The following is a 16,245-nucleotide window of genomic DNA, read 5'->3' on the forward strand; positions in this document are numbered from 1 at the left end:
TTTTATAGTGACCATTGAGAGACATCTTCGTGTAACCGAAATGAGTGTTCTCGATTACGCAATGGCTATTTCATGTTGCTCGTATTAACGATATAGTCTACATTTTCTCAGAGTTATTGCCGTCCTTGGGAGAACCAGCAACGGCTATATGTTATGTAGTTTATATGAGACAGTTTAGATACCTTCATTCTTTAAGAAGAATGTAATGGTTCAAATTCCAAGGGAGGTAGGAGGTGCGAGGTGTGAATGTTACTGAAAAAAAAAATCAAACTAATACGGCATGTTGCAAAATACTGACTCTAATAATTTAGGATCGTGTAAGGCAAAACTGACACTACGACGTATCTTATAATATAGATTATAAAAAAGGTAAAACTACGCTTATAGCATTTGTAAATTAAGAGAATGTTTTTGACAGTCTTGACTGGAATAGCCTCTTTTATATTCTGAAAGTAGTAGGGATAAGTAGTAGGCAAACGTTTATCTACAAATTTTACAAAAAAAAAAAAAAACTGCGGCTACAGGAGCCCAACGACATGAAAGGGAAGCAGAAGTTGTGAGTTATAGGTATACTACAATTCTGTCAAAGACGACAAAGGAATTGGAAGATCATTTGAATATAATGGTAGGGTACAGAAAACTGTTATAAGATCAACATCAAAAATAGTATATTGCGAAATGAAATCCTGGAAATAGAAGATGAGTTTTCCAATTTGGGGAGAAAAATTACTAACAGTGGAGAAGTAGAAAGGATATAAAACAGAGACACAAAAATAAGACAGTAGATCGGACACCAACTGAAGAAATACTGAAACGAATAAGAGAGAAAATGAATTTATGGCACAATTTGACTACAAGAAGAGACTGGTTAGCAGAACACATCTTTGTGCATCAATAAATAATTAATTACGGAGAGAAGTGCGGGCGGGAAAAATTGCAGAGGGAAACGACAGATTGATGGGATAACCAGATTCAAGTGGACATTGATTGTAACAGTTGTGCAGAAATGAAGAGGGTTGCAGTGGGTGGACTACATTCTCAATAAAATTACTTGATAGCTGGCAGTTCAGGCGTTGTAGTTGGTTTCCTCCAAACAGAGCGCTCAGTGTCACGTACGAACCGTTCACAGTTGCCAAAGTGCCACAACAATATCCTGTAGAAGCCGGTCCTCCAAACCTGGTGTACGCACACTCCGACGCCTGCCTTCACGTTCGGCTTTCTGAAAGGACCCATGATCACACAGGCGCCGAAAAATGGATTGAAATGGTGTGTGATGTGGTTGTGAAGGTACTTATTTTCGTACAGCCGTGTTGCCTCACGACCGTTTCTATCTTCTTGGTCATACACATAACCATCTCTGCTTATTCTTGACATGAACACTGGACCCCTCTGCTGCTCAAAGTACGCTGCGTCAATCACACAATCTGCAACACGCAAGGAACACAAGGCAAGTAGTTAGAGGAACTTTCATTCGTCAGAGCCATCTGCAACGACAACGATGCATTTCCTGACACATTTTCATAGGACCTTTATCCTGAGTTTTCAGTCAGGAAAGCGTCTCTGCAGCATAACTATTTAACGTAGTGTTTAGCGTAGTGCAGTGGGTAGTGCATGAACTCCATATGTCGTAGGTTGCAGTTTCGTAAGATCTAGCGGGATTTTTTATTTCTGAATCTAATCAAAAAAGTTCATTATTGTTTCTATTCAATTAATTGCTTTAAAAGTAATTTCTTCTATTTCTAATTCTTTGTTACATCGTTCTCATCGACGTATTCACTTTTTTATATGGACTTATTTTTCTTCCTGTCATTCCTTTTTTCATCTGAAATCTTCCTGCCGGCCGGGGTGGCCGAGCGGTTCTAGGCGCTACAGTCTGCAACCGCGCGACCGCTGCGGTCGCAGGTTCGAATCCTGCCTCGGGAATGGATGTGTGTGATGTCCTTAGGTTAGGTAGGTTTATGTAGTTCTAAGTTCTAGAGGATTGATGACCTCAGCAGTTAAGTCTCATAGTGCTCCGAGCCATTTGAACCATTTTTTGAAATCTTCTTGTGTCAACTACAATCTGCAACCAAGTGTCAACAAGGACTGCTCCTCGTCGGTTGGTAATGTGACAGTTCGTGTAGCCAGTGTAAGTAGTTTCAGCACCTGTGAAGCGATCCGCCATACACTGAACACTAATGGCAGTGGGCCACGAGGGCAATCTAAGCAATAACGGGAGGACGCCGTTAACAATGACATGAAGTGCGTTGGCGTTCTCCCTGGAGATGCCACAGATCCTGGAAAGTGATATTTAAAAAAAAAATGGTTCAAATGGCTCTGAGCACTATGGGACTCAACTGCTGTGGTCATTAGTCCCCTAGAACTTAGAACTACTTAAACCTAACTAACCTAAGGACATCACACACATCCATGCCCGAGGTAGGATTCGAACCTGCGACCGTAGCAGTCGCACGGTTCCGGACTGCGCGCCTAGAACCGCGAGACCACCGCGGCCGGCAAAGTGATATTTCAACGTCCCAGAAAGCCTACTCTACAAATGTGGGAAAACTACAGACTGAAGAAGTTCTAGCAAATACTACAAACACAACAGTTGTAATACAAACTCTAAAATTCCCGGCATCCTTTGCACTCTAGCGTTAGCAGCCTTTTTCGTCTCTTAAGAGGTTACTGTACACTCCTATCTACGAAGCGCCGCTTCATTCCGATCTTTATGTCGACTTAATTTTTAATATTATGCTGTAGCAACGATATATTTTCTCTGGTTTTCCCGTGTTATATTAGCCTCGTCTTCCATGTTCTTGTATGATAATGGGACAGCTGTACTGCTCAACAAAAGTTCACAGGCCGCCGCTAAACTGTTACTTATGCCTTCCTTGTTTCGGTTATCTTTTCTTGTAGATTGCAGGATTCTTGAATTTATACTCTACCTTTCTAAATTTCGATATACACAACAGTTATTCAATCGAATAAAATATATTCACAACACAAGCTAAAAATTTCAATGCAAACAACTAAAACCATGACTTTTCAGGGCAAACACTTGGCGTTGATTAAAATTTGCATTAAAATAAAATAACTGAGCAAGAGAAATACTAAAAATATCTTTGCTAGGATACGATATATGGTTATTTCAAATACACAGAAAATATATTTCTTGAGTTTAGCGACATGGACAGGACAATGAGCAATTCTCTGAAAACCATAACTCTGAAAGAAACGAGATTGTACTTTTGTAAGAATGTTGCTCTTCCAACACTATTATGCGGCAGTGAAATATGGGTGGTGAACAAGAGAGAAGAAATGCATACAAAGAGTGCAGAGTTGAGGTTTCTAAAAAGTGGCGATTGTCTGCCTCCTTCCCCCTGCTGTATCAACTGCAATGCCTCCTCTCGAGATTATCACATGTGTCTCGATGAGCGGGCTGTGCTGGAGATCCAGTTGCTCGCAAGCTATTGGCTAATCGCAAACCCCGAGGATGGCATTCCATCTCATGGGAGAGTCATGCTGCTCGTACGGGATGATGTTCATAGTCAACCCGTCACCCTAACTAACCACCTTCAAGCTGTTGCAGTTCGTGTTTTCCTTCCTTCCTTGAACTTTTCCCTTTGCCCTGTTCACATCCCTCAGTCATTTGATATCACAAGGACAGACATCCTAAAGCTTATTGGACAGCTATCTCTTTTCCTTCTGCTTCTCAATGACTTTAACGTGCCATCCCCTTTGGGGCTCTCCTGGAACCTGTCCGAGAGGTGCCCTCTTGGCTGACCTCAATCAACGTCCTCTGCCTTGACACAGGAGCACCCACGGTCCTTTCAGACTCCACGCACAACTATTCCCATTTGGACCTATCATTATGTACTGCTCACCTTGCCCATCGCCTCGAGTGGTCCTTTCTCTCTGACACATACTCGAGTGACCATTTCAAGTGTACTATCCGTTTGCTGACTCCTACCCCACTTACGTGTGCAGCCAAATGGCAGCTTTCTAAGGTCGACTGGAGGGTATACTCCTCTCTGGCGACCTTCGACGAGCAACATTTCCCCAGTTGTGATGAACAGGTAGAATATCTTACAAACGTTATCCTTACCGCCGCAGAACGTTCCATTCCACGCACTTCCTGCTTACCATCCCGTGCACTGGTCTCTTAGTGGACTGAGGCATGCCGCAACGAAATTCGCGTGCGGAGACGTGCTCTCCGCGTTTTTAACCGTCACCCTACGACGGAAAAACTGCATTCATTATAAATAGTTGCGTGCACAGTGTTGTCACGTTCTTCGGGATATCAAAAAAGCTAGCTGGATTTCATTCACTGGCTCTTTTAACAGTTCCACTCCCTTTCCCGTCGTGTGGGCCAACCTCCGACTGCTCTCTGGGACCGAGACCCATTCCCCTGTTTCCGGCCTGACAGTAGCAGATGATGTCATATAGGACCCTATTGCCATCTCCACCACATTGGGCCGCCATTTGGCGGAAGTTTCGAGCTCTTCTCACTATCACCCTGCCTTCCTCTATCGGAAACGAGCGGAGGAGGCTCGAGCGATACCCATCTCTTTTCCGAATAGTGAGTGCTACAGTGCCGCCGTTCTGCAGATGGCCATCTCGTTAATTTGTCCTCCCATGTCATGAATGCTTTTCTGCAGAAATTCCAGTCTGTGGCTGAGTTTCTCGATTTGGAGAAAGCCTACGACACTTGCTGGAGCACTAGTATCTCCCACAGCCTCTACACGTGAAACTTCCGTAGCCGCATGTCCCGATTCCTTCAGGAATTTTTAAAACACCGAATTTAAAAAGTATTTGTATTTGTGGGTTCAGCCTTGGCGGACATCTTTATCCAGGAAACCGGTGAGCCTCAGGACTCCGTCCTGAACGACGTGCTCTTTGCTGTCGCCATTAACCCTATAACGGCCTGTATCCGATATCCCCTTTCGTTGAAGATTTTGCCTTCTACTGTAGTTCTCCATGGACTTATCTCATTGAGAGGGGCCTTCAGCGATTTCTCGATCGTCTTTACTCACGGACCATCGACAACGGCTTTCATTTCTCCACTGACAAAACCGTTTCTATGAATTTCTGGTGGTAAAATTTCGTTTCTTCCACAGTCTTCACATCTTAGTCCTGTTGCTCTTCCGTTCGTTGAAATTACGAAATTCCTAGAGCTCATGCTCAATAGGAAATTTCCTTGGTCCTCCCACGTGTCTTACATGGCTGTACGTGGACCCTCAGTGTCCTGTGTGTCCTCAGTGGTACTTGCTAGGAAGCAGATCGAACCACCCTCCTCATTTTGTACCGGTCGCCTGTCCGTTCGAAACTAGACTATGGGTGTTTCGTTTATGCGTCTGCACGTCCGTTCCTCTTACGCTGTCTTCGTACTATTCACCATCATGGCATCCGTTTGGGCACTGGTGCCTTTTACACAAGCCCTGTTGAGAATATGTATACAGAAGCCGATGAACTACCGCTGTACTCCTACCGCTGGTCTCTACCGCCGTGGCATTCTCCTCAGCAAGTATGCATGGCGTTTTTCTGCATGCGTGGCCACCCATCCTTTGCCTCCTTCTTGGCTGACTTCTTTGATCGCCAGTATAGGGCGCATCCCTCTTCTCTGTTACCTACTGGAGTTCTCTTTCGACTCTTGCTCCAGCAGCTAACTTCACACTACCTGTCACTTTCCCGGTGGGTGTGAAGCCCTTCACCACCTTGGCTTCGTGCAGCGGCCCGTGTTCACGTTGACCTTCATTCGCTTCCTAAGAACACTCCAGCCTCGCTCTATCACCTTCAGTTTCACGACCTTCGAACGGAACTTCGCGATAGTACCTTTGTGTATACTCTTGGCTCTCTGACTGACCGTGGTGTTGGGTGTAGCTTCGTCATTGGCACCAACGTTGTTTGGTATTGGCTACCGGAACACTGCTCAGTATTTACACCAGAGCTCTTCGCCCTGTATCCGGCAACACAGTACATCTGGCGTCACAGGCTTTACAATTGCATCATCGCTCCAACTATCTCAGTGCCCTAAAAACCTTTGTGTGCTGTACACCGTCCATTCCTTAGTGCAACAGGCTTAGAAAAGCTTTCACTTGTTCTCTCTTGATAGAGCCAGTGTTTATAAGGGCTCCGGGTCACGTTGGTCTGACAGGAAACGAGGCCGCTGACGCTGCTGCCAAGGCTGCAGTCCTCGTACCTCAGTCCGATAGTTCTTCCATTCCCTCCGATTATCTGTCAGCAGGTTGTGTCACTTTGACATCACCACCGGTCCTCCCTTCATGAGAACAAACGCAGAGCTGTTAAGCCTCTCCCAGTGGCTTGGACGATATCATCTCGGCCTTCTCGTCATGAGAAGATAATTTTAGCTGGGTTGTGTATCGGGCACTGTCCTTTTAGCCATCGCCATTTGCTAAGTGGTGCTCCCCCGCCTCTCTGTGCTCGCTGCGCTCAGCCTTTGACGGTCCGCCATTTCCTGACGGAATGCCCTTTTCTTAACCACTTACGTTCTCGTTTGTGCTTGCCGTCTGAGTTATCGGCCATTTTAGCGAACGACGTGGGGGCTGTCGACCGCATTTTATTTTTTATGCGTCGTAGCAATATGTCAAAGGTCATTTAACTTTTAGTTCACGACCTCCGTTGGCATATTTTATAAACCTTTCTCCACGTCCCCTTCTTTTAGCTATCTTCTCTACCGTCGATCAGGATTAACGTGTAGTCGATTTCAACTCCTCTCTTTGTCTTCGTGTTCTAAAGTTCTGAAATTGGCGGGTATGATCCTAGTTCTTTTTGCGCCCTAAAACAAAACCAATAAAGAAGGAATGGATTGGCGCTTTGTCTCTGAATCATAAGTGAAAAACCAAGATTTGTCACATGTTATCACACCTCGTAAGAAATTAGGATAATTTTCAGTGGTATTCAAAGTCTCAGTACTAACATTTTCACGAACATTTTGTTCGCTCGTGAGAATTTTCGGCACCAGTTTCGCACACACTTTTCTCATGTTAAATTAGTTATGTAAAATTTGCCTTACGCATTCTTTGTCAATCCCTAAAGTTTCTGCAATCTTTCAAATACTCAACCGACGGTCATATAGAGTCAGTTTACCTACTTTTTCGATATTTTCAACCGCTCGTAGCATTGGGTGGTGTCCCGAGCTTGAGTTATCTTCAGCGTCTTCTTGGCCACCTTGGAAAGGTTTGAACCACTCAAAAACTAGCGTACGCGATAAACAGTCTTCGCCATACCCTTTCTTTTTAGTAAATGATTCGTTTCAGTAAAAGTTTTCCCAAGTTTCATGTGAAACTTCGCGACATTTCGTTGCTCTATTATTACTATATTATTTCTGCGAAATAAACTGAGAGCTCTTACACAAACGAAGGCCACGGCCACATTAATTTGTCTGCACACATCTGAGACGCCGCATTCGCCTGAGAAAGCTTCACGCCTTACAGCCCTTTGCCGTTCATCTTTGTCGCATGCTTACTTACTCTGTGACAGCATCAGTCTCGTTATTGTTTAGCCACATTTCGTATATCGTACGCGATCCAATCTATTGTCGCACCTAATGTGATTGCTTTTCTTCTTCTTTAACTTTCCGACTAGAGGTTAGTCGTTTCCTTCCTCCAGTAATCTCAGTGCTGCCAATCGGAAGCTGTTAACTCCTTTTATTTTCGTCTCAGGGCCAACATTAACACTGTCTTCGGCTACTTGCCACTTTTGATTCTTTCAACATGCCCGAACCACTGAAGATTGTTATTCTCGGCTCTCCTTTTCGTGAACTGTCACTTCAATCTTTTCTTAAATTTTATAAGTTTTGATCTTGATGGATGACCTGTAGGCATCCTATCATAACTTCTTTCCAGTGTCCTGATCTTGCCCTTTCCTTTATTCGTAACTGGTGACATTTCTCCACCACAAGAAATTATATTCTCAATTTCGTGCTATAATTGTTAATCTGCAGCCGGATACCGCATAGCGGATAGCGGTAGGCATGTGCGATGCGCCTGATGGCTTTATGCTGACGCTCTGCGATCTCAGAGGCACTGCGCGGCTCTCAATTCTTTAACAGCTACTGCGAGCGCAGTTAAACGGTTATCTATTCCCAACACCTTTGCGGTTGTAATAGCCACAGAGTTTATTCATAAAGGAGTTGAATATTTATATGACGCAATGTACCGTACGGTTTGTGGTTGAATTTCATGCACATAAATGCATACTATAATTATTTCGTGCAATATTGCTTTGGGTTAGATGGTAATGTACTGCCCTCTGCTCGCGTGTGCCCCACTATTGGCCTGCTGATATTTTCGCAGACAACGTCTGTCTCACTACACACTTCGCTGAATAGCAGACACAACCTGCATCGAGGGAGGCACTCGTTTAGGTAATAAATATAATGAACGAATAACAAGGGTAGTGAACTTCGTCACGAACGTAAGCCCTCCACATTTCTCCGTTTGAGAAATGTTATCAAGTGAGTTCCCTCCACTTCTGTGAACGATTATGTATTCGTAAAGTACAAAATGATTCACTGGTTAGTCTTTCTGATCACACTCATGTCAGATCACCGTGGCAAGAAGTCATTATTTTCGAATGTTTCCTGTAACACTGTAACGGAATATATGGTATATTGATTTGTCCATTTATGTGGCTTATAGTTGTTCAGCAAGCGTTTTTTTTCGAGGGTGCTGAGCCGCAGTCATACAGTATTTTATGAATGAATACACCGCCATTTGACTGTATGTTTCTATATATTTCTTGCGTACAATCTGAATTTCTGCTTTCACGGTGTCATCTAACGCAATGCTAAAAGCAAGTATGTGCAAATAGTAAGACACACAGTAAAAAATTGAAAATTTTAAAAAACAGTATATACAATTTAATATAAAATTAAGAGATATGCACTAACATCTTAGACCACTAACATCATTTTACTGTGCAAGATGACAAATACACAGTTCAAAACATTTCCTTAATATGATATAAAAATCGCGCAAAATTAACGTCTTGCAGGAATGCACATTACCGTACAAACACATCATTACGCGACACTGTGCTTTATGTACAGTGTTACATTAACTGACTACTAAATAGTAATAATATCTTGGCATCGATGAACACTGATCGTTTCAGGGTTCATTAGTTAGGCCATATTTCTAAAGAATGGTCAAGAAGATCTGTCTCTTCGGCATTATCCGCACGACGTATCCTAAGACGTCAACTTCCTGTGCATTATGACGTCAAGCACATTTTCATTTAGCCCCATACATAATGTATGGAGAGAGATGGTAATGTCCACAGCTGGAGTGCTCATATATCCAGACATATTATAAAAATTTATGTATGTATGATCCACATCTCCTCCTAAAGTACTGCATCGATTTCAAGCAAACTTGGTTTAGGAGTTAACTGTCTTCCCATTAGAACTGAAGAAAGAGCTCGTTGGGGCTACGTAATAAAACCTGACTCCCATCGAATACGTTAGGAGTTTATATTGTAGTCCAGCTTTCTGCGGTGGCCTACTGTGTTCGCACGCATCCGAGATCTTAGGGTCTACAAATGTCTGTGTAAGAGCTTTGTAGATTATTGTTGTGAACGTTCAAAAATGGTTCAAATAGCTCTGAGCACTATGGGACGTAACATCTGAGGTCATCAGTCCCCTAGACTTAGAACTACTTAAACCTAACTAACCTAAGGACATCACACACAGCCGTGCCCGAGGCAGGATTCGAACCTGCGACCGTAGCAGTAGCGCGGTTCCTGACTGAACCGCATAGAACCGCTCGGTCACAATGGTCGGCGTTGTGGACGTAGCGTCCAGTGGCTTGCGGTTCACGGCAAGGTAATGAAAACGGTTACCAACGACAGACCTCAAGTCTCTATAAGTCGTCCGTTGTTCTGGAATCTAAGTACTGAACCCCTATTACAGGGTGAGGCAGTGAAACGGCACGATTTCGATAGTGGTTGTCGGGCGCGGAGGGGGGTTGCGAGAGTGGGGGAAGTGACCTTGGGCGTCTAGAGTGGTGGAAGTTTCAGTAGCCATGGAGCGTTGGTCGAGTGCGCAACGTGCATATGCCGTAAAGGCATATTACAAAAACGCGGATAGTGTGGTTGGTGCTCAACGCGCCTTTCGTCGTGAATTCAACCTGCCGCCACGGGCTCCCGTGCCATCAAGGAAAGCCATTCTCCTTTGGGTTAAAACCTTTGAAGCTACTGCTAGCACAACAAAGAAAAGAGGCGGCAGCACAAAAACAATCCGGACACCCGAGAACATTAATCGTGTGCGCGAAGCGTTGGGACGAAGTCCGCGAAAATCCGCGAGACGGCACAGCGCAGAACTTGGTCTCAGCAATCGATCAGTAAGACGGATTTTGAAGAGTGACCTTCACTATCATCCATACAAAATTCAGGTAGTGCAAGCCCTTAAACCTAATGACTACAATAACCGTATACGCTTTTGCCAGTCATTGCTTAACGTTATTGAACGAAATGAAGAAAGAGTGCATAACTTATGGATGAGTGATGAAGCCCACTTTCATCTTAGTGGGTACGTAAATAAGCAAAACTTCAGATATTGGTCCTCAGATAAGCCGCACGAACTTCATGAAAAACCTCTCCATTCTGAAAAAGTAACAGTCTGGTGCGCAATGTCATCTCGTGGAATCGTGGGGCCCTATTTTTTTGAAGATGAAGATGGCAACACAGTGACGGTAAACTCTGGACGTTATGCTGACATGTTGACCATTTTTGGTCTGCCTGGAATTGATCGACATGATCCAGATGCTGAAACACTCTTCCAGCAAGATGGTGCAACAAGCCATACTGCTAATGTCTCAATGGAATTGCTCAGACTTGCATTTCCACGACGTCTAATCAGCAGGAATGGCGATTTCCCCTGGCCTGCCCGTTCACCAGATCTGACGGCACCAGACTTTTTTCTTTGGGGCTACCTCAAGTGCAAAGTCTTCCAGGAAAATCCACCAAGAACAAAAGAAGACCTGAAGGAGCGAATTCGACAGGAAATTAACAACATTCCAGTACAGATGCTACAAAACGTCATGGGACAATGTCATCTCAGGCTTAGACAATGTGTGCAAAACCAAGGACGACACCTCACTGACACCATATTTAAAAAATGATTGTTTTTAAGTTAAATCTTTAATTTCCACTCTTGTACTTGAGATCCATGTTCAACTATTATGATTTTACTTGTAAATAAATCTTTGGTGGTTTTACAAAATCGTGCCGTTTCACTGCCTCACCCTGTACATCTGTTAGACAGGGTGGATGATACTGAAGATGTTGTTGCATGCGCAGCTGACCTCGTACTAGTTGTGTCTGCAAACTACAGGACGAGGCTTGAGGAAAAGCTTGCTCAGATGCAGCACTGCTGCACGGGTAGCTGTCTGACTATATATATGTACGAACAACCGCGTACACACTTCTGAAGGGGAGACTATCTCTTGCCAGATTTTCCCTGCGACTTGACAGAACCCGTGTAAACGCAGTACTGTTTGTAGATATGTAAGCCATATTTTACAACTAATTACCATCATCAGTGGCACGGCAACCCATCGTGCGCTCTGTTGCCAATGTCTGGCGCGTCGCTTTCGACCTGGCAGCTACAAAACAGTGCTACAGGAATTCAGGGAACGTACTTCTGAGTACCACCGGTGCCTTCCGCACAACGCCTGTAAAGGGTATACTGTTGATTTTCGTGATATGTCGGATGGTTATCTCAGTACATGGCAGCGATGTATTGGTTGGAGCGTAAACAGTATGACCATATATACCAGAACTCATATGAGTGAGGAAAGACATTTACGGGCCTGGAAGTCAGGTTGACAACACAATCTGACTGGGACACTATAAGCACTGCATGGTGGGTTTACAGCATGTTACCAACCATCAGGATCAGACACAAACTGCGCGCCATTGCCTGTACTCGAGATATGATGCATCTGTTAACAGGTCACAGTCATATCCCAAACAAATGCACCGAGAGGGATGTAGTGAGTGTGGAGAGGAAGGTTCTCTTGATCATATCGTTTTCTGTTAGCCCCTTTTTTTCAGGTAGAGAGAGACTGCAAACAATTGTCAGTGACCATTAAATGTAATGGGCACAAATATATATAAGTGTGTGATATATATAGTTAGATATAAGTGTGTGTGATAGTTTCTCTTAATTAAATTTATATATATATAAAAATGAATGATCGTATGGCATTGTTGGCCGGGAGGCCGCATGCGGGGAAGTTCGGCCGCCGTATTGCCTTTTTAGTTGACGCCACTTCGGCGACTTGCGAATCAATGATGATGAAATGATGATGAAAGACACACAACACCCAGTCATCACGAGGCATATATATATATATGGCGGGCAATGTAGAATAGTGCAGCAACAAAGCGTTTGGAAGTACGTAAAGTTCTAGTTAGTAAGCAGACCTCGACTTACTTCGAGGCTTCCAGCAGCAATTCTAGTAATATAAGCTGGAACTAACTCACTTGGAACTTGTGTTAATTTATTTTATTTTGTGTTATTTTCAACTGATTCTCATTTTCAATATTCTGTTTTATTTCTATATTAATTTGATCAACGGTTGGTCTTAATATATCTTATTGTTACATAAATAACATAAAACATTTTATGTCACCATGATAATTGAATGTCTGCAACCTATTCAGAGTTTCCAGATAACGGGTCTAAAATTCATGACAGTAAATTCAATTGAATTGTGTTCAGTTTTCTGAGCGGAAACTTCAGTTTAAGAGTAAAGGCATCTGAATTCATACGCCATTCATAAAAATACAGTGTTTCTGAATTCACAACGAAAATAGCTTCTCAAGGATGCATTGCGCACTAAATGCTGTGAGAAGAATGGGCAATACAGCGCAAACTTTGCTTTGCTATGCCATACGACGACGCACTCAAAAGTTGCTACTCGTATCTTAGTTCTTACTGTTCCTCCTACTCCTCCTACTCCTCCTACGTCTCCGCTTTCTCTTACAGTGAGGTAATGAGCAGCTGGAAAACTTCCTCTTTAAGCCGAGACGAGCGCGCTGTAAACAGCTGTTGTGCCCAGAGTGGTCCAGGAAGAAGGAGGCAGTTGAAAGCGCAGTGCTCCGGAACCCCTCGGAAGTCAAATCCCTCGCCGCGCCGCGCCGCGCCGCGCCCTGCTCAGGTATAATTAAGGCCGTCGGTGAACGAGCTGCTCTGAGGCTAATGTTCCGCCCGGAAAGCACGTGGCGGCCGCGAGCAAACACTCGTTGGCGCCAGCGCCGCGGCCGGGCCGTCGCACCTGCTAACTGGTAAGGGCCGCGGGATTACGACAGGTGCTAGGCGGGAGAATCAAGGTAGTAGCCCAGCCTCTCCCTTCTGAGGAGCGGCGTCACTTCAGAAGTACAGCTACTGAACATACTGCACAACTTTAAATATAAAATGCATCAACCCGAAAAGTACGGTGCAATCTGCATTCACAGGGCCTCACTATTGATAATCCGAAGACCTTCGTCGATATAAACTGTGACAAACCGTGAAGCAAAGAGGATATCCATATAACGCAACTGAAACACTATATAGGGTGCTTCAATTGCCCCTATCGGTGGGTTTGATGCAACCTGCAATGCCTTCAAATACGACACGCAAGATTTTCATATTCTCTCGCTTGCTATGTGCAAATTATTATACCTGCAGAAAATATGAACAGGACTTTCTTGTAAGATACTTGACTTGGTTAAATTTTGTACTGGAATCCTTCTTCGCTGGAGGCCATATTTTTCGAATTATTCAAGAAAAACGTGCAAGTGAGTTCAAATACGTTTTTCTTGAACATCTGGAAAATCGTGGTTCCCAGCGAAAATGTATCCCAGTAAAAACTTTAACTAAATTAAAAAACCTAAAAAAAGTCCTGTTCATATTTTTTTTGTAGGACTAAAAGTTTGCGCTTGGTCAGCGAGAGAATAAGAAAATCTGTGTGTGGTTTTTGGTGGCATTATGCACAGCATAGAACTCATCGGTAGAGGCAGCTGATTCAACCTGTATAAAGTACAGTGCAGTCATATATATTACTAAAGTACCACAAAATGAAAGATAAATGGATGAAGAATAGTATCGGAATGTCCAGTGGTGTATTATATTGCATCTATACCAACGCACTCATTTGTTTCTGACAACAGCAGTGTGGCGAAAATTTCACTTCAGGGCAAAGGTTCAAATACTGATGGCCCAATTATTCTGTCATAAGACGATCTCCAAACACGATACCTTTCCATTTGCTAATTAACAGCAGGGAAGTAAAAATAAAACAGTCCTTAAGTTTTTCATTTATAAGCAAACTATTCAGATGGATAAAACATGGTAATACATAATATTTCGTTGGAATAATTTCTTTTTTTTTTTTGTCAAATAGGATACCATAGCCACAAATTTGTTAAAAGACAACTCCGTTTTTCACGTTGGCTGTTATTACGATCACTATCATTGATGCACACTATCTGTTCAGTTTGCCACTGTGCTTTCTTTCAAGTGCTACTACTATCGTTATAATTTTACACCGTCACCCTGTGTATACACCGACACAGCAAGGAAATGAAAAATGGCTCCAAAAAAAAATAAAGGCTGAGAGAAAGAAGGAAGCAACAACGATGAAAATCTTAAGATCAAATAAGTAGTACAGAGATGAGACTAGACGAGGAGCACTTTAGCAGGAGAATGGATGACTATAGACGTCAAAAAGCAGAAGACAGTGGTCGGCTTACAGATCTCCAACAGCAACCTCCACGCTCTAGAGTTTACAATACAGACCACATGGATGTCGGGCAAAAGGAATTGCAAAAACGCGCTGACAGGATAGTAAAAGAGCCATAACAGCCTGTCTGTTCGTATAGAACAATGTGATGGTTTAGAGAACATGCTCTTATTGAAAATAAAAAGTTACGGTATCATACGAACCACAGTATCATACAAATCACAGTGTTGTACTAACAGTTTCGTACCAGCTCTTCGTTTCTGCAGATAATTTTGGTAATACTCTCCTTGGTGTGCTTTCGAGTGTTGATTTATTAGGCACGTTCTCACGAGAATGAAGTCCCTGTTTGGTGAAGAAGACTGAGATAAACGAACTAGAATCCACCAAATTAAAGTCAACGTGTTCTATCGATACATGGACAACTCATATGTAGAGTGAGCACACAGAACATTTAAATTCTATACACTATTCTAATACAAAATTGACCACAGAAGTGAAAAACACTGTCAATTATCATTCCTCAACGCTTTGGTTGAAAGATGATCCTTCGGTCACATAGTATATAGGAAACACATGTACTCTACTGTCAGATACGGTCATCCTCGCTGAAGAACTGCACCAACTACGAATAGTGTCCTGAAGAAGCGGGTACTCAGATCGGCAGACTGAACGGGTGTTGTAGTCAAAATCAACAATGTCTGACAGAGGCGTTGAGAATGTGGAAGAAGAAGAAATCTCAAGAATTGCTCTCTATAATGGCTTATAAATTTTGTTCCGTCACGAAAGATAAAAGGCCGTATTTTTATAATATTAAAGGTAATCTGGGTGACAGAAGGCCGAGTGTGTGCTGCATTCCATCCAAATGTGAAATTAATAAGTGAGGTAGACCTTAAGGAAAGGGGGAAAGGGGGGGGGGGCAATTGCCTGGAACACGACTCGACTAAAACCAGCAATCAAATCATCTGTCACCAAACACAGCGTGCAGCTTATTCTGAAATATGAAATATTATGAGACCAGTAAAGCGGCGCAAAAAAAAAAAAAAAAAAAAAGAAAAAAGAAAAAAGGAAAAAGTTTCTGGGATAGTGTAAATAAGGAGTCTGTTAAAATAAACATGTCGGAATAGATAATGAATCGGGATGGATGTTTTAATGCAACCAAGGCTTCAGATCCGTCAGTCAATTAAGAAACAGCTCGAGACCCATCTCATCCGGCAGGCCGCGCAGAGTGACCACGTGGTTAGAGGCGACATGTCATGAACTGCGCGGCCTCTCCTGCAAGAGGGCATGGGTGTGTGTGTTGTCCTTAGCGTAAATTAGTTTAAAGTAGTGTGTAAGTCTACGGACCGATGACCTCAGCTGTTTGGTCGCTTAGGAATTGACACATATTTTATCCAGTAGAGCTGGAAAACGCTGAGAGAATGTGCGCTCCATGGAACAGCAGCGCGGTCTCTGAACAACAAATAAGCAGCAAATGTCCATCAAAGAAAGTAGTGGGCACCAGGAGTTGAACTCG

This window comes from Schistocerca serialis, chromosome 2 (assembly GCF_023864345.2).
Source record: "Schistocerca serialis cubense isolate TAMUIC-IGC-003099 chromosome 2, iqSchSeri2.2, whole genome shotgun sequence".
NCBI lineage: Eukaryota > Metazoa > Arthropoda > Insecta > Orthoptera > Acrididae > Schistocerca > Schistocerca serialis.